Raw genomic sequence first — 12,828 nt, 5'->3', positions numbered from 1 at the left:
TTGTTTTAAAATTATATTTACTCAGTAACATTTTAAGGCAATGTTTCAGACAACCAGTTGTCTGTTTAATCTTTGGTTTCCTGACAGAACGCTTATTCAATACAATAAAAATATTTTAATTTACTTGATAAAGCACTGAACCTTTAAAGTACACCTGGGGTTAAAGCTCTAAAGCTGACACTAACTGTATGATTCTGGGAAAATTATTTATTCCTTCTGACCCAAATTCACTCATCATCTGTTTAAAGAAAAAAAAAAAAGATTGGGTCAGACTTCCAGGGTCTTTTCTAGGTCTAAAAATATTATGATCCACTATTATTTATTGATACCAATGATAAAGTATAAATCTCTTTTTTCTACTCTAGTTTGATGGCTTATGCAAATGTGATAGATTTGCTCAGGAAGATTAATAAATTTGAGGAGACCTAGATTAGGATTTTAGGGTTAGAATGAACTTTATTAACCGTCTGCTATCGTACAATCATACAAACTGAGACCAGGGATGGCAGCTGACTAATCCATGATCATAAAATAGAAAAACTGAAAACCAAGGACTGAAAGTAAAAATCTCCCAGAGCTAATTATTAAGATCAATGGTTTCCCATTTAGACACTCTTTGAATAAAATAAAGCAAATGCCAAGAATTAGTAATATTTTAAAATTAACACATTTTTTATTAATGCAGTTGAACAAATAGTCATATATACACTCAAATCATATTATTCATTTGTTTAGTGACAATGTTAGACTCTCAGATCCCTCTGCAATTAATCTACAACACCTCAGGGGTTTCAGCCAATAGGAAGGGAACTACTGATCAAGACAACTAGCAAATATAAATAGGAAAGAAGCTAAATCTCAGTTCACAGCAAAATTCAAAGTGATATTTTAAATTGTATCTTCAAATGTTTACTGACACTTGGCAGAATTACCCTCTCTTGAGTCTCAATTTCTCGTTTATAAAATGAGAACATTCACTGCTGCCAACAGGACTGATATAAAGACAGATAATTATGTAAAAACACAATGCATAGTATATAATAGCTATTCAATGTCAGTTCCTTTCCCCTTGTCCTTTGCATTTGGAAAATTATCATGATCAAATAGGACCAGAACCTGTAAAAGTTATATATCAGGAAATTTAATGATACAGAAAGAGAAAAGAAATAAAAGACTGCCTAGCTATGAAATTTGCATCATACCCATTTAATGAACAAATTGTTCCATTTAATAGCTTTTTATTACTGGTCTGCATCCAGTCCCTTTTGATACCCATATTGATACCCATGTCATGAGAAGTATCATCAACTCTGGGGCCCATGTGTATAGCTTCCATAAGCCATGGGCTCCACAGAGCCAAGATATTTCAGAGAACCACTGAATTCTAGCACTCATTCTCACTCTCCCAGGTTGCAGATGAAGAAATGAATTGATTCACCCAAGATTACTCAATTAAGTAAGGATCAGAACTAGTTCTCTGCTCCTATTATTTCATATATCACCCAAACTACTTATTCTACCAGCATCCATTGCTGAGTGTTCTATTGTAGTTTACTTCCTGTGAAAATACTTCTAGCCAAAGGGTATAGACAAAAATAGAAAAATTAATTGGCTATAAAATTGCAAGGCAGGTTTAGGTGAAATTAGAAATAATCAATATACAGCTACAGGTTGTAACTAAATGAAATTCATGACCATTTTACACCATCTTTTCCTCCTTTATATTTTTAAAGTAGAAATGGGTAAAGCTCTAGCTTCTGCGCTTACTACTACAGAGTTAAAATCAACGGAACTGTAAACTCTAGTGTAATTACAAATTAAAATGACTTCAGTGTTTCCATGGAAATAAAAAGACCTGATGAATAAAAAATTACTATTACACAACTGATATAGAAGTCTGTTACTCTGAAAGTCACGCATTGTTTCTTAGCTACTACAAGCTAGATGTTTTTGTTTTGTTTATTCTTGCCTATATCCTTTGGTTAAATTCTTCTTGAAGGTCTAAATACACCCATATTTTGTATTAATATAATTCTGATATCAAAACATTTCAATGTATTTTCAAATGTTAATCAAACCTGACAAGAGAGGAAAGATCGTCTTACAGTTAATATACTTACATAATTCTAATCACCTTCTTAAAGCCAGAATGTGTACTGTCACTTAACCATATTTTAGGTAAAAGCAAAATAAGTGAAAAAGTTTAATAATGTATTAAATATAAAATTGAATAAAGTATAAAAAGATAACAAAAAGTTGATAGTTTAAGGTAGTTAGTTCCAAAAAGAAAAGAACAGAAAGCAGAAGACTAGAAAGAAAAAAGACTTTTCTGAAATATTTTTAAAATCAAGCCTAGAAATTCTGAATCTCCTCATGTGGGGGGAGTGTTATATTAAAGGGCATTTAGGCTGTAGTTACCTTATATTGCAGTGTCTCTTGGAGACCCCTGTTTATAATACACTGAATATGTATTTGTTGACTAAGGGACTGAAGAGAGTGCTTCAATTAGCAACTAATCTGAGGTATTTCCTACCCCTATGTTCCTTCACAGGTTCCAAAATGGACTCAATTGACCAGTGTGAAGCATTGTTGGTGTTCCTTTTAATTTCTTAGCCATTTTTGCTGCTCTACCTAATCTAAGTGTTGGAGGGCCCCAGGGCTAGATCCTGGTCATTCTCTTCCCTATCTACATTTCTTCTGTTTTCTGTTTTTAAATACCATCCATATGTTGATAAATCACAAAAATGTTTATCTAGATTTGTATTTCTAAGTGCCTACTAAACACTTCCACCTGGAAATCAAACTAACCAGTCCAAAGACAGCTCCTGCTTTTCTCTTCTGAATCTATTCAACCCCAGTCTTCCTCAACTCAGCAAAATTCACTATCATCCATACAGTTGCTCAAGGCTAAAACCCTGGAGACATTCTTCGCTCCTCCCCTTCCTTCACTCACCATCCCCACACCCCCTCCCCAACAGCCCCTCAATCAGCAAGTCTTGATGATTCTCTCTCTAAAATATATCGTGAATCTGTCCATTTCTCTTTGCTTGCTCTATCACTATCATTCTAGTTCCAAGTCACCTAAGCTCTCAGCCGTGCAACTGCAATAACTTCCTAATTGCTCTCCCCGTTTCCATTCATGTCCTTCTATAATATATTCTCCTACAACATATAAAGCAAGGTATATCACTTCTCCACTAAAAATTTTCTAATGGTTTTTGCTGTACTCAGAATGAAATTGACCTTATGATTACCATGGACTCCAAGGCCTTCTGTACATGACTGACCTCATCTCATACCATTTTCCCTATTGCTCTCTAAGCTTATGTCACAGTGACTTTTTTCAGCCCTTTAACACATTTTTTTTTTTTTTTACCTCAAGGCCTTTGCATTTACTGTTTCTTTTACCTGTGAAGGTCTTCCCCCTGCTTTTGAATTTTGGCTTCTTTTCATCTGTTGAATGCTATCTCCCTGAAAATACCACCAAATAACCTGTTGATAAAGCAAAACTAAGTTTCTTGCTTACTGTAGTAAGGAAAAATACTACCTTGACGATGTTAACAGTGTCTCTGAGGGGGAAGAACAAAGGGGAGATGTTTGTGAGTTTTGGGGGGTCTAGTTTGAGTTTTTCAATGCAAGGATTTGATAGGTATTGGGTAAAGTCTGCAGGGCTGACAGGGAAACCCCAAGCCAAAGTTACCCATCAAAGAGTCCTTCTCACAGAAATGTGCCTGCTTTAGTACCTTTGCCATACTCAGCCACTGGCTGGGAGCAGCCTGTGAGAAGCATAGCCTCTGAACAAGCACCATGGTGGATCCAGAGCATAGCAGCTGGGGCCACTGGTCAATTACTCCACTTGAAGCAAAAGCTCTGAGGGGGTCATTTTCATAGCTGTCAAGGCTCACCTCTTGTGCTGAAGAGATATCTCTACCCACAGCTTCAGGGTACAGGTCTTCTGTGGTTCCTGTGGGCCTGTCTTCCTGAGGGGAAACTCAGATGGGACCTCTGACACTGCTGTTGATCTCTGGGGTCACAAGTGGTATGCATGCTCTCCCTCACCATCAGCTATCACCTCATCAGGTCTTGGTGGCTTACAGGTGGTGTGACTCAAATCTTAGCTCCTGAAAGGTCTTAGCATCATATTGTTCTCATGCTGACATTGCTGCATGAGTCTATTCACTGTTACAGTGGGGCACAGGAGTACCAAAAGGTGCCCAAATGGATCATCTGGGTTCCACATGTAGTCCCCCTGCCCTATCTCCTCCAACTGATCAGGGTCCATCACCCCTGCCAGAATGCTGATGCCTCTTCTTACTTGCGGGCGCCTGGATACAAGGACTCCAAAGTGCACTGCCATCAGCATATCTTATAGTTCAATAAGAATTCTGTGTTCCTCTTGGCAAGAGTATGCTCCCTTTGGGGACCAGGACCTCCAACCCTGCAGGTCTCAGAATTAAAGGGGTGGGAAGCACAAAACCTCCCAGTGTGTCACTGGGAATGATGGTAAATGGAGCCACTCCTGCTTCTGCCCCTTGGTTATTAATTAATGTCCCATGTATTCTTCCTGTTGGGAACACAGCACCATAAAGAAGTCTCTGATTTAATGCACCAAGGATGGCACTCAAACTTTCAGACTGTTGCCTCTGAGTTAATGCTGTAGCTCTGCTTTTAGAAGGCCATTCCAGCATTCTATGAACTTACCATCTTACGTACAGCAATTTCTTCAAGAAACAAACCATATAAATTACTTTGCATACATATTCATACCTCTTTGAAATTATACTAAATACAGTCCTAATTGCTGCATTAACCTAGGTGACCAAATTTGTTTTCCCCCAGACAAAACTAGAAGACAGAAAAGCAGGAACTGTTTAGCTATTTTTCTAATGGGCATGCCTGCCATTTTATCTCTATAAATTTTAAGGAGGCTATGTATATAACAAAATTCAAAGTCATTTTCACATCCTGTAGATCTATATCTATTTTTAAATGTACAATAACAACAGTTAGATAAAACTATTTAGTGACCAGTGTTTTGTCTCTCATTTTTTTCTTTAGATTTTGTCTAAGTATTCAAAGATTATGTATCAATTAACTCAGTTTAATATTTGTCTAACCTATTTAAGTTACCTAAGGATCTAGATATTACAATTTTAGTTAAATATAAAGTTCTTAAGAATTTTGATATTATAGAAATATCATAAGATAATAAATCTTTTTAAGATACCCATCATTATAATTTTACCTAGTTAATCATGATTCTAATTTTTGTAATGTTAAACAATTTGTAGAAATAATAACTATGGGCTTCCCTGGTGGTGCAGTGGTTAAGAATCCACCTGCCACTGCAGGGGACATGGGTTCGAGCCCTGGTCCAGAAGACCCCACGTGCCGCGGAGCAACTAAGCTCGTGTGCCACAACTACTGAGCCTGTGCTCTAGAGCCCGCAAGCCACAACTACTGAGCCTACGTGCCGCAACTGCTGAAGCCCGTGCACCTAGAGCCCGTGCTCTGCCACAAGAGAAGCCACCACAATGAGAAGGCCGTGCACCGCAATGAGGAGTAGTCCCTGCTCACTGCAACTAGAGAAAGCCCACGGCCAGCAACAAAGACCCAGTGCAGCCAAAAAAATAATAATAAATAAATAAATAAAAGAAATAATAACTATAATGCTACCTCATCTGTCCCATCAAATCAATGCAAAAATACAGAAAGTTTAAATTATGAGATGTTCAATCTTCTTGTATAACCTAGAATATTGTGTTGGCAGTAATTTCATATATTAAAGTCAGGAAGAAGATAAATGTTTTTTAGTCCTTCAAATCAGTACAATTAATTCACTCTAATTTGTCCAATGATTCAACTATTTATCAGGAATATTCTATTAAAATTTTCTATATAATATATAAACTTCATATTCATAAGTAAAATTACAAAAACTCTTTAAATCCTGTTTCAAAGCCCTTCATCTTGGAACCAAGACCTCTTTTTTCTTTCCTTATAGTTTTAACCAGAAATATCTCTTAAAAGCAATTTTAAAGAAAAGAAACAAAAAGTTTCATTATTTTTCTTTCCATTTTAGAAATTCTTCATTAGATATTCCTAGAGTGAGCACATAATGACAGAATAATTGTTTTCGTCAATTAATCTTTAATGTTTCCCTACGGAGGGAAAAGGAAAAGAGGAACAGACAGAAAAAATGAGAGGGAGCCAGCTTTAGTCAAATACAAAATTATCATTGTAAAAGACTAATTATCTTTCCTTAATTAAGGAGAAGGGAAAACTTAGATTCAGGAAAATTATTTTGACATATGTGCACGGGGGAGAGGGAGGGAGGTAGAGAAAGAGAGAGGGAGCGAGAGAAAGAAAGAGAGAGAGAGAGAAGGAGAGAGAGAAAGAGAAAGAGAGGGAAAGGGTCATTATAATTTATTTAAACATTAATTCAGGTCCCTTGACAATCTGATTTGTATGATTAAAAAGCCAGTAGTTATTGATACTTAAAGTATAGAAATGAGAGGGAGGGGGTCTCATATTAAACAAAGTAATCTTTCTCTTTTCAATAAAGAAGACCATCTCCTCCTGAGCTGTTCTGAAGAGAAGAAGAAAAAGTCAAAGGTGAGACAGAACAGAGGGAAATGGAGGAACACAGGATGAAGAAAGTAGAATAAAGGACATTACATTCAAATTGTGATTTGAAGGGATCTGGAAAAGATGGTTTTAACTTTTTCACATTTTCCCCTTGTCTTTGCCAAGGAATCTTTTAAGGAGGCAATTTCATAATCCCTTGAATATATTTTGGAAGTTTCCCCTTGCCTTAAAATGTAGATAATCGTATGTTTGGGATATTGCTTCTTTTTTACTTCAAAGTGCCTCCCAAAAGGAACAATTTTGTTCATAACAAAAGTTCCCCAAAGTAACCACTGTAATTCCAAATATCATTAGAAAGTTAAGATGACACATTCTGATCCTAGTATAAATACAGACAAGATGCAGGAGTTCAGCCCAGAGTGGGTACAGAACTAAAGATAAACCTATGAGTCTAGCAAGAGTAAGTCAAATCTTGTGCACCTTGTATCTTGGGGACCCTCCCCTACAAAGAGAACTAGACTTCCAATGGACAAAATAAAACAAGAGTAAGTAAAGTTCTGATAAGATTTTCATAAATGACCTGAGACAGTTTTTCCAAAGGATGCCAGTCTGAAGAGAAACCTTCTGAACATAAAAAACTTACTCCTATCTTCATCCCTATGAACTTCCTCTTATAGACGCACAATGAAGAAATGACGAGGACAAACAGTAGTACTGTTAGTAATAATGCAGATTTCTACCCAAAATAAGAGTTTTCCAAACTGATCAATCAATGGATTTTTTAAAAGAGTTTCTAATTCCTAGATATTACTTTCAAACTAAACAAACTAAACTTAGCATTTGTATTTGGAGTGTTTGATTAAAAAAAAATAAGAAATCAGAACTCAAACCCAATATGAACTTACCTCACCGTCGTCATTGGACAGACCCTGTGCAGGAGGCTCAAAGGGCCTCAGCAAAACACGTTGTTTCCAAGTTGACCATATTTTGATGGGACCTCCAAGACAGTCAAATATTGGCTCCTTTAAAATACCTCCAAAATAACCTGTTGATAAAGCAAAACTGAGTTTTTTGCTTACTGCAGTAAGGGAGAATACTGTCTTGATAGTCTTAGCAGTGTCTCACAGGGAAGTCAGAGGTACAATATTTATGAGTTTTGGGGATCTGGTTTAAGATGTGTTTCAAAGCAGAGGATCTGAGCGGGATTAGACAGGTTTTACATAATATTTTTTGACTGGACAAAGGGAGGTGAGAGTTTAGAAGTATTTCACACTCTTCTGCCTTTTTAGACTAATCTTCTGCTAGTCCCTACACAACCTGAATTGTTCACCCACCTGGAAATTCTTTGATTTAAAATGGTTTTTCTTTTTTTACAATTGATAGTATCAATACTTATCACACCACTTTACAATTCGTTGATTGTACTAACTGTCTGCCACTACACTGTGAGTCCTTGTAGGACTAAGATTAGGTTTTGTTAATCTTTCTTACAGCCAGCAGGTAACACAGTGTCTGGTTCTCAATAAATACTCAGTCACTGTTGCCCAGGAGTGGAGAAAAACATACAAACATGCTGAGGTTATTATGAACATAACCTCAGATGAATCCTTAATCAAGCAGGGCTATTAATAATATTCTTGCCTAGTCTAATTACTCTCCTACTAGCTTTTCTCAACTCCCTAACACACTTCCCCCCCCACATCAATCTCCACACTCCCCTAAGGCCCTTGCTTCTTATTTCACTGAGAAAACTGAATTAATCAGAAGATAATTTCCAGATTCTCACTTGTACCCACCTACTAGCATCTTTACCCATGTAGTCTGTCTTGTCATCCATCCATATAAGAGGTACCCATGCTTCTTCAGGCAGAGCAAGCACGTCCCATTCTTGCAGTTCCCTCTTACTGCACTACTCTTCATGTATCTGCATGACTAACTCTCCTACTCTCTAATGTGCTTACATATACCTTCTTAATGAAGCCACTCATATTGCCCTATTTAAAATTGAAATTCTCTCCACACTGAACCCTATATTTCCCTCTCTGTTCCATTTTCGTTCCATATTATTTATCAACCTAACATATAAGTACTTCATACACATATAATACATATAAGTACATACAATATACTTATTTAATGTTTATATATACTTACTTATTATGTTTATTATTTATTGTATATCGCCCCCTACTGGAAAGTAAGCTCCAAAAAGGCAGGAAACATGTTTTGCTGAACGTCCATCTTTAAGATTTTAGAGGGTTCTTATAGAACAGAAATGTAAAAAACACAAGAGTTTCTAAAAGCAATTACAGATGCAATAGTCACAGCCAGAAAATTGTTATACAATTTTATTATGGTAACCAGTAAATTACCTTATCACCTCCATTTGATCACCATATATATTTTCAGAAATCTGTGAAGCTTAATTTTTTTCATCCAGATTTTAGGAAAGCTTTTTGATTCAACAGGCTACTTTAATATATAATTTAAATAAGACTTTTAAACACACGCTAAGCAAAAATGTAAAATTCTCAGCCTGGCCCTGTAGAATTATTACTATTTAACCTGTCTTATCTTTTTAATCTTTTCCCAGCTTCTTTCCTTCCCTGGATCCTAAAGTTCTCACCAAAATGAAATTACCAGCACCCCCAAATGTGCTGTATAATTCCTTCTACTTGCTCCTTGAATTCTATATATCTGCAATTTAATCTCATGTCCATATTCTGTCATGAAAGATTCAACCTGAAGATCCTACCATGAAAAGATCACTTGCTTTTCTGGACTGTGTAGCAAAAGTAACGTGGAGTGGTATTGGTCAGACTTTGGTACCAATATGAGCTTTATCACTTAATAGTTTATGTAACAACCTCAGGCAAGTTACTGAATTTCTGAATTTCAGCTCTCGCATTTGTGGGAGACACCATTAGTGGCCTAAATGATATTCAATGAATTCTTTCTCTCTTATTAAAACACAATTTTTCTTGGGGTGGTAATGTGCCCTTTAAAAAGAGCTACAGTAAAAGAAAAATAAAATAAAAAATAAAAAGAGATACATTTCCTAGCATCCCTGTAACTAGGGTGATTATACAACAGTTCTAAACAGTAAGTTAAAAGTAGAAGTTACTGTTGGATCTTCTGAGAAAGACCTTTGGCTTACTCACCTAGCTCAGACCTTTTGCCTATTCTATTCTTCCTGTCTGAACTCTGATCAATGCTGGAGGTGGAGCAACCACCTCTGGCCAGTCTGGAAGACTGCCTTTGGACTTAGTTTCACAGAAAAAAGAAAAAACTCTTTATTTGGTTAAGCCAACATAATCATGTCTCTATTGTGACCAGCCAAAGGTGCTCCCTAACAGGACTTCCCTGGTGGTGCAGTGGTTAAGAATCTGCCTGCCAGTGCAAAGGACACGGATTCGATCCCTGGTCCAGGGAGATCCCACATGCCGCGGAGCAACTAAGCCTGTGAGCCACAACTACTAAGCCTGCGCTCTACAACCCGTGAGCCACAACTACTGAGCCCCCGAGCCACAACTACTGAGCCCGCGTGCCGCAACTACTGAAGCCCATACACCTAGAGCCCGTGCTCCACAACAAGAGAAGCCACTGCAATGAGAAGCCCACACATTGCAAAGAAGAGTAGCCCCTGCTCACCGGAACCAGAGAAAGCCCGTGCGCAGCAACGAAGACCCAACACAGCCAAATTTTAATTAATTAATTAATTTAAAAAACAAACAAACAAACAAAAAAGATGCTCCCTAACAGATACACCATCTTGAAAGTTAAGGATAAAGCTTATGCTTCAGGATTTTAAAGCTCATTATTAATAAAACTAATTATAAAAATTAACATATATTGAGAAGCATATATCAGACTCTGTTTAAGATCTTAACACGGGTTAACTCACTAAATCCTCATAACAATTCAGTTAGGTAGCTACTACTACTATTCCCTCAGATTAAAAAAATGAAAAACTGAAAGTCTCAGTAACCTGTCCAGCTAATAAAGAGGAAGTAGGATTCAAACCCTAGCATATGCTCCTAACCACAAGTCCAAGCTATAATAATAAAAAAACACTTACTTCATGCCAGGCAAAATGCCAAGTGCTTTAACCAAAAAATATAAAGCACTAAGTCCAATGTCCAGTGCTCATTAAAATGTCAGTTCTGTTCCTTGTAAGTAATGTCTTCTTCCTCGGAATTCTTATATTATTTTATCTATACTCCTATTATCAAATTTACCATTTTCTATATTGTATAAAGTTAAATATCTCATGTAATAGACATTTAGTTCCTTTGAGGCAAACTTTTAAGTCATTCATTTTGGTATCCTACATGGCACCTAACTCTGTCAGTGACGGTACACACAAGGTTGAGTCATTATGACTGGAGGAGCCATGACAGTGGGTACTGGAAACTATACCATCAAAGGTGTTGGTATACAAACAGGCCGTTCTTGGGAATTACTTTAGACCAATAATATACCCTAATTCCCACAATACTACACATGTTTGTCTCACCCAGATTTGTGATACCCTTTTCTGTCTCATAATCTATCCTTGCACTTCTCTTACAATCTCCTACTTCATCTTCCAACTTTACTGCTCGTGCAGAAACCCAAATGTGACATTATGTTGGAACTGCCTAGAGAACTTCCACATCTACTCAAGATGGAAAAAAAGTAACCAGATTTACCCTCCTGCCTGAAACAACTACAAAACTGGATAACTTCCCTGGTGGCACAGTGGTTAGGAATCCACCTGCCAATGCAGGGGACACGGGTTCGAGCCCTGGTCCGGGAAAATCCCACATGCCGCGGCGCAACTAAGCCCTTGTGCCACAACTACTGAGCCTACGCTCTAGAGCCCGCGAGCCACATCTATTGAGCCTGCATGCCACAACTACTGAAGCCTGCACGCCTACAGCCCGTGATCCACAACGAGAAGCAACCACAATGAGAAGCCCCCGCACCGCAACAAGGAGTAGCCCCAGCTCACTGCAACTAGAGAAATCCTCCATGCAACGAAGACCCAAAACAGCAAAAAATAAAAATAAATAAATATATTATTTTTTTTTAAAACTGGATAAAATATATGAAACAATGATTCTCAAAACATCGGACATCATGCAACAGAGGACAGAGATTCCTGAGAGATGGAAAACAAATGAGTTGAAGCTTATGTTACCCCAGATTACCACCTGAAGAGAGTTTTCAGGCTGTAGCACATGGAAATGTAACGTAGGCTGAGCCTCTCTGGGTAGAGAAGATGGAATCTGATATCAAGGAAGACCAAAGCAGCCAGAGTTTGTAGGATCAAGTACTGGAGAAGAGAGAGCTACACAGATTTGTGAAAATGACCATACTACCCAAATCAATCTACAAATTCAATACAATCCCTATCAAACTACCAACGGCATTTTTCACAGAACTAGAACAAAAAGTTTCACGTTTGTATGGAAACACAAAAGACCCCGAATAGCCAAGGCAATCTTGAGAAAGAAAAACGAAGCTAGAGGAATCAGACTCCCTGACTTCCAACTATACTACAAAGTTACAGTAATCAAGACAGTATAGTACTGGCACAAAAACAGAAATATAGATCAATGGAACAGGATAGAAAGCCCAGAGATAAACCCCCACACATATGGTCACCGTATCTTTGATCAAGGAGGAGTGGTGCTGGGAAAACTGGACAGCTACGTGTAAAAAAATGAAATTACAACACTCCCTAACACCATACACAAAAATAAACTCAAAATGGATTAAAGACCTAAATGTAAGGGCAGACACTATAAAATTCTTAGAGGAAAACATAGGCAGAACACTCTATGACATAAATCACAGCAAGATCCTTTTTGACCCACCTCCTAGAGAAATGGAAATAAAAACACAAACAATTGGGACCTAATGAAACTTAAAGCTTTTGCACAGCACAGGAAACCATAAACAAGATGAAAAGACAACCCTCAGAATGAAAGAAAATCCTTGCAAATGAAGCAACTGACAAAGGATTAACTCCAAAATATACAAGCAGCTCATGAAGCTCAATATCCAAAAAGCAAACAACCCAACCCAAAAATGGGTGGAAGACCTAAACAGACATTTCTCCAAAGGAGATATACAGATTGCCAACAACCACATGAAAGGATGCTCAACATCATGAATCATTAAAGAAATGCAAATCAAAACCACAATGAGGTATCACCTCACACTGGTCAGAATGGCCATCATCAAAAAATCTAC

At 37.3% G+C, this 12,828-nt stretch overlaps 1 protein-coding gene and 1 long non-coding RNA gene across 13 annotated transcripts in view; one reads left to right on the top strand and one right to left on the bottom strand.

Moving 5' to 3' along the window:
* Positions 1-10,744, top strand: part of LOC114484482 (uncharacterized) — a 31,672-nt gene extending 20,928 nt beyond the window's left edge. Inside the window, exons 2-3 of the long non-coding RNA XR_003677431.2 lie at positions 6,566-6,615; positions 9,182-10,744. This is a non-coding gene — a long non-coding RNA (uncharacterized lncRNA). The remainder of the gene's footprint in view (positions 1-6,565; positions 6,616-9,181) is intronic.
* CARF (calcium responsive transcription factor) overlaps positions 1-12,828 on the bottom strand; it is an 84,556-nt gene that overhangs the window by 8,198 nt on the left and 63,530 nt on the right. For 10 of the 12 annotated variants that reach the window (XR_008619014.1, XR_008619018.1, XR_008619019.1 and 7 more), the window contains 2 exons: positions 8,743-8,849; positions 7,494-7,633 (listed from right to left, as the gene is read on the bottom strand). The gene's annotated coding sequence lies outside the window, so the exon portion shown is untranslated. Of the gene's footprint in view, positions 1-6,154; positions 6,590-7,493; positions 7,634-8,742; positions 8,850-12,828 lie in introns of those variants that run through there. The other 2 variants (XR_003677408.2, XR_008619016.1) reach the window with 2 other exon arrangements.

Source organism: Physeter macrocephalus, chromosome 2 (assembly GCF_002837175.3).
Source record: "Physeter macrocephalus isolate SW-GA chromosome 2, ASM283717v5, whole genome shotgun sequence".
Classification (NCBI taxonomy): Eukaryota; Metazoa; Chordata; class Mammalia; order Artiodactyla; family Physeteridae; genus Physeter; species Physeter macrocephalus.
The sequence above is the reverse complement of the archived record's forward strand: the minus strand, read 5'-3'. Positions and strand labels throughout refer to the sequence as shown.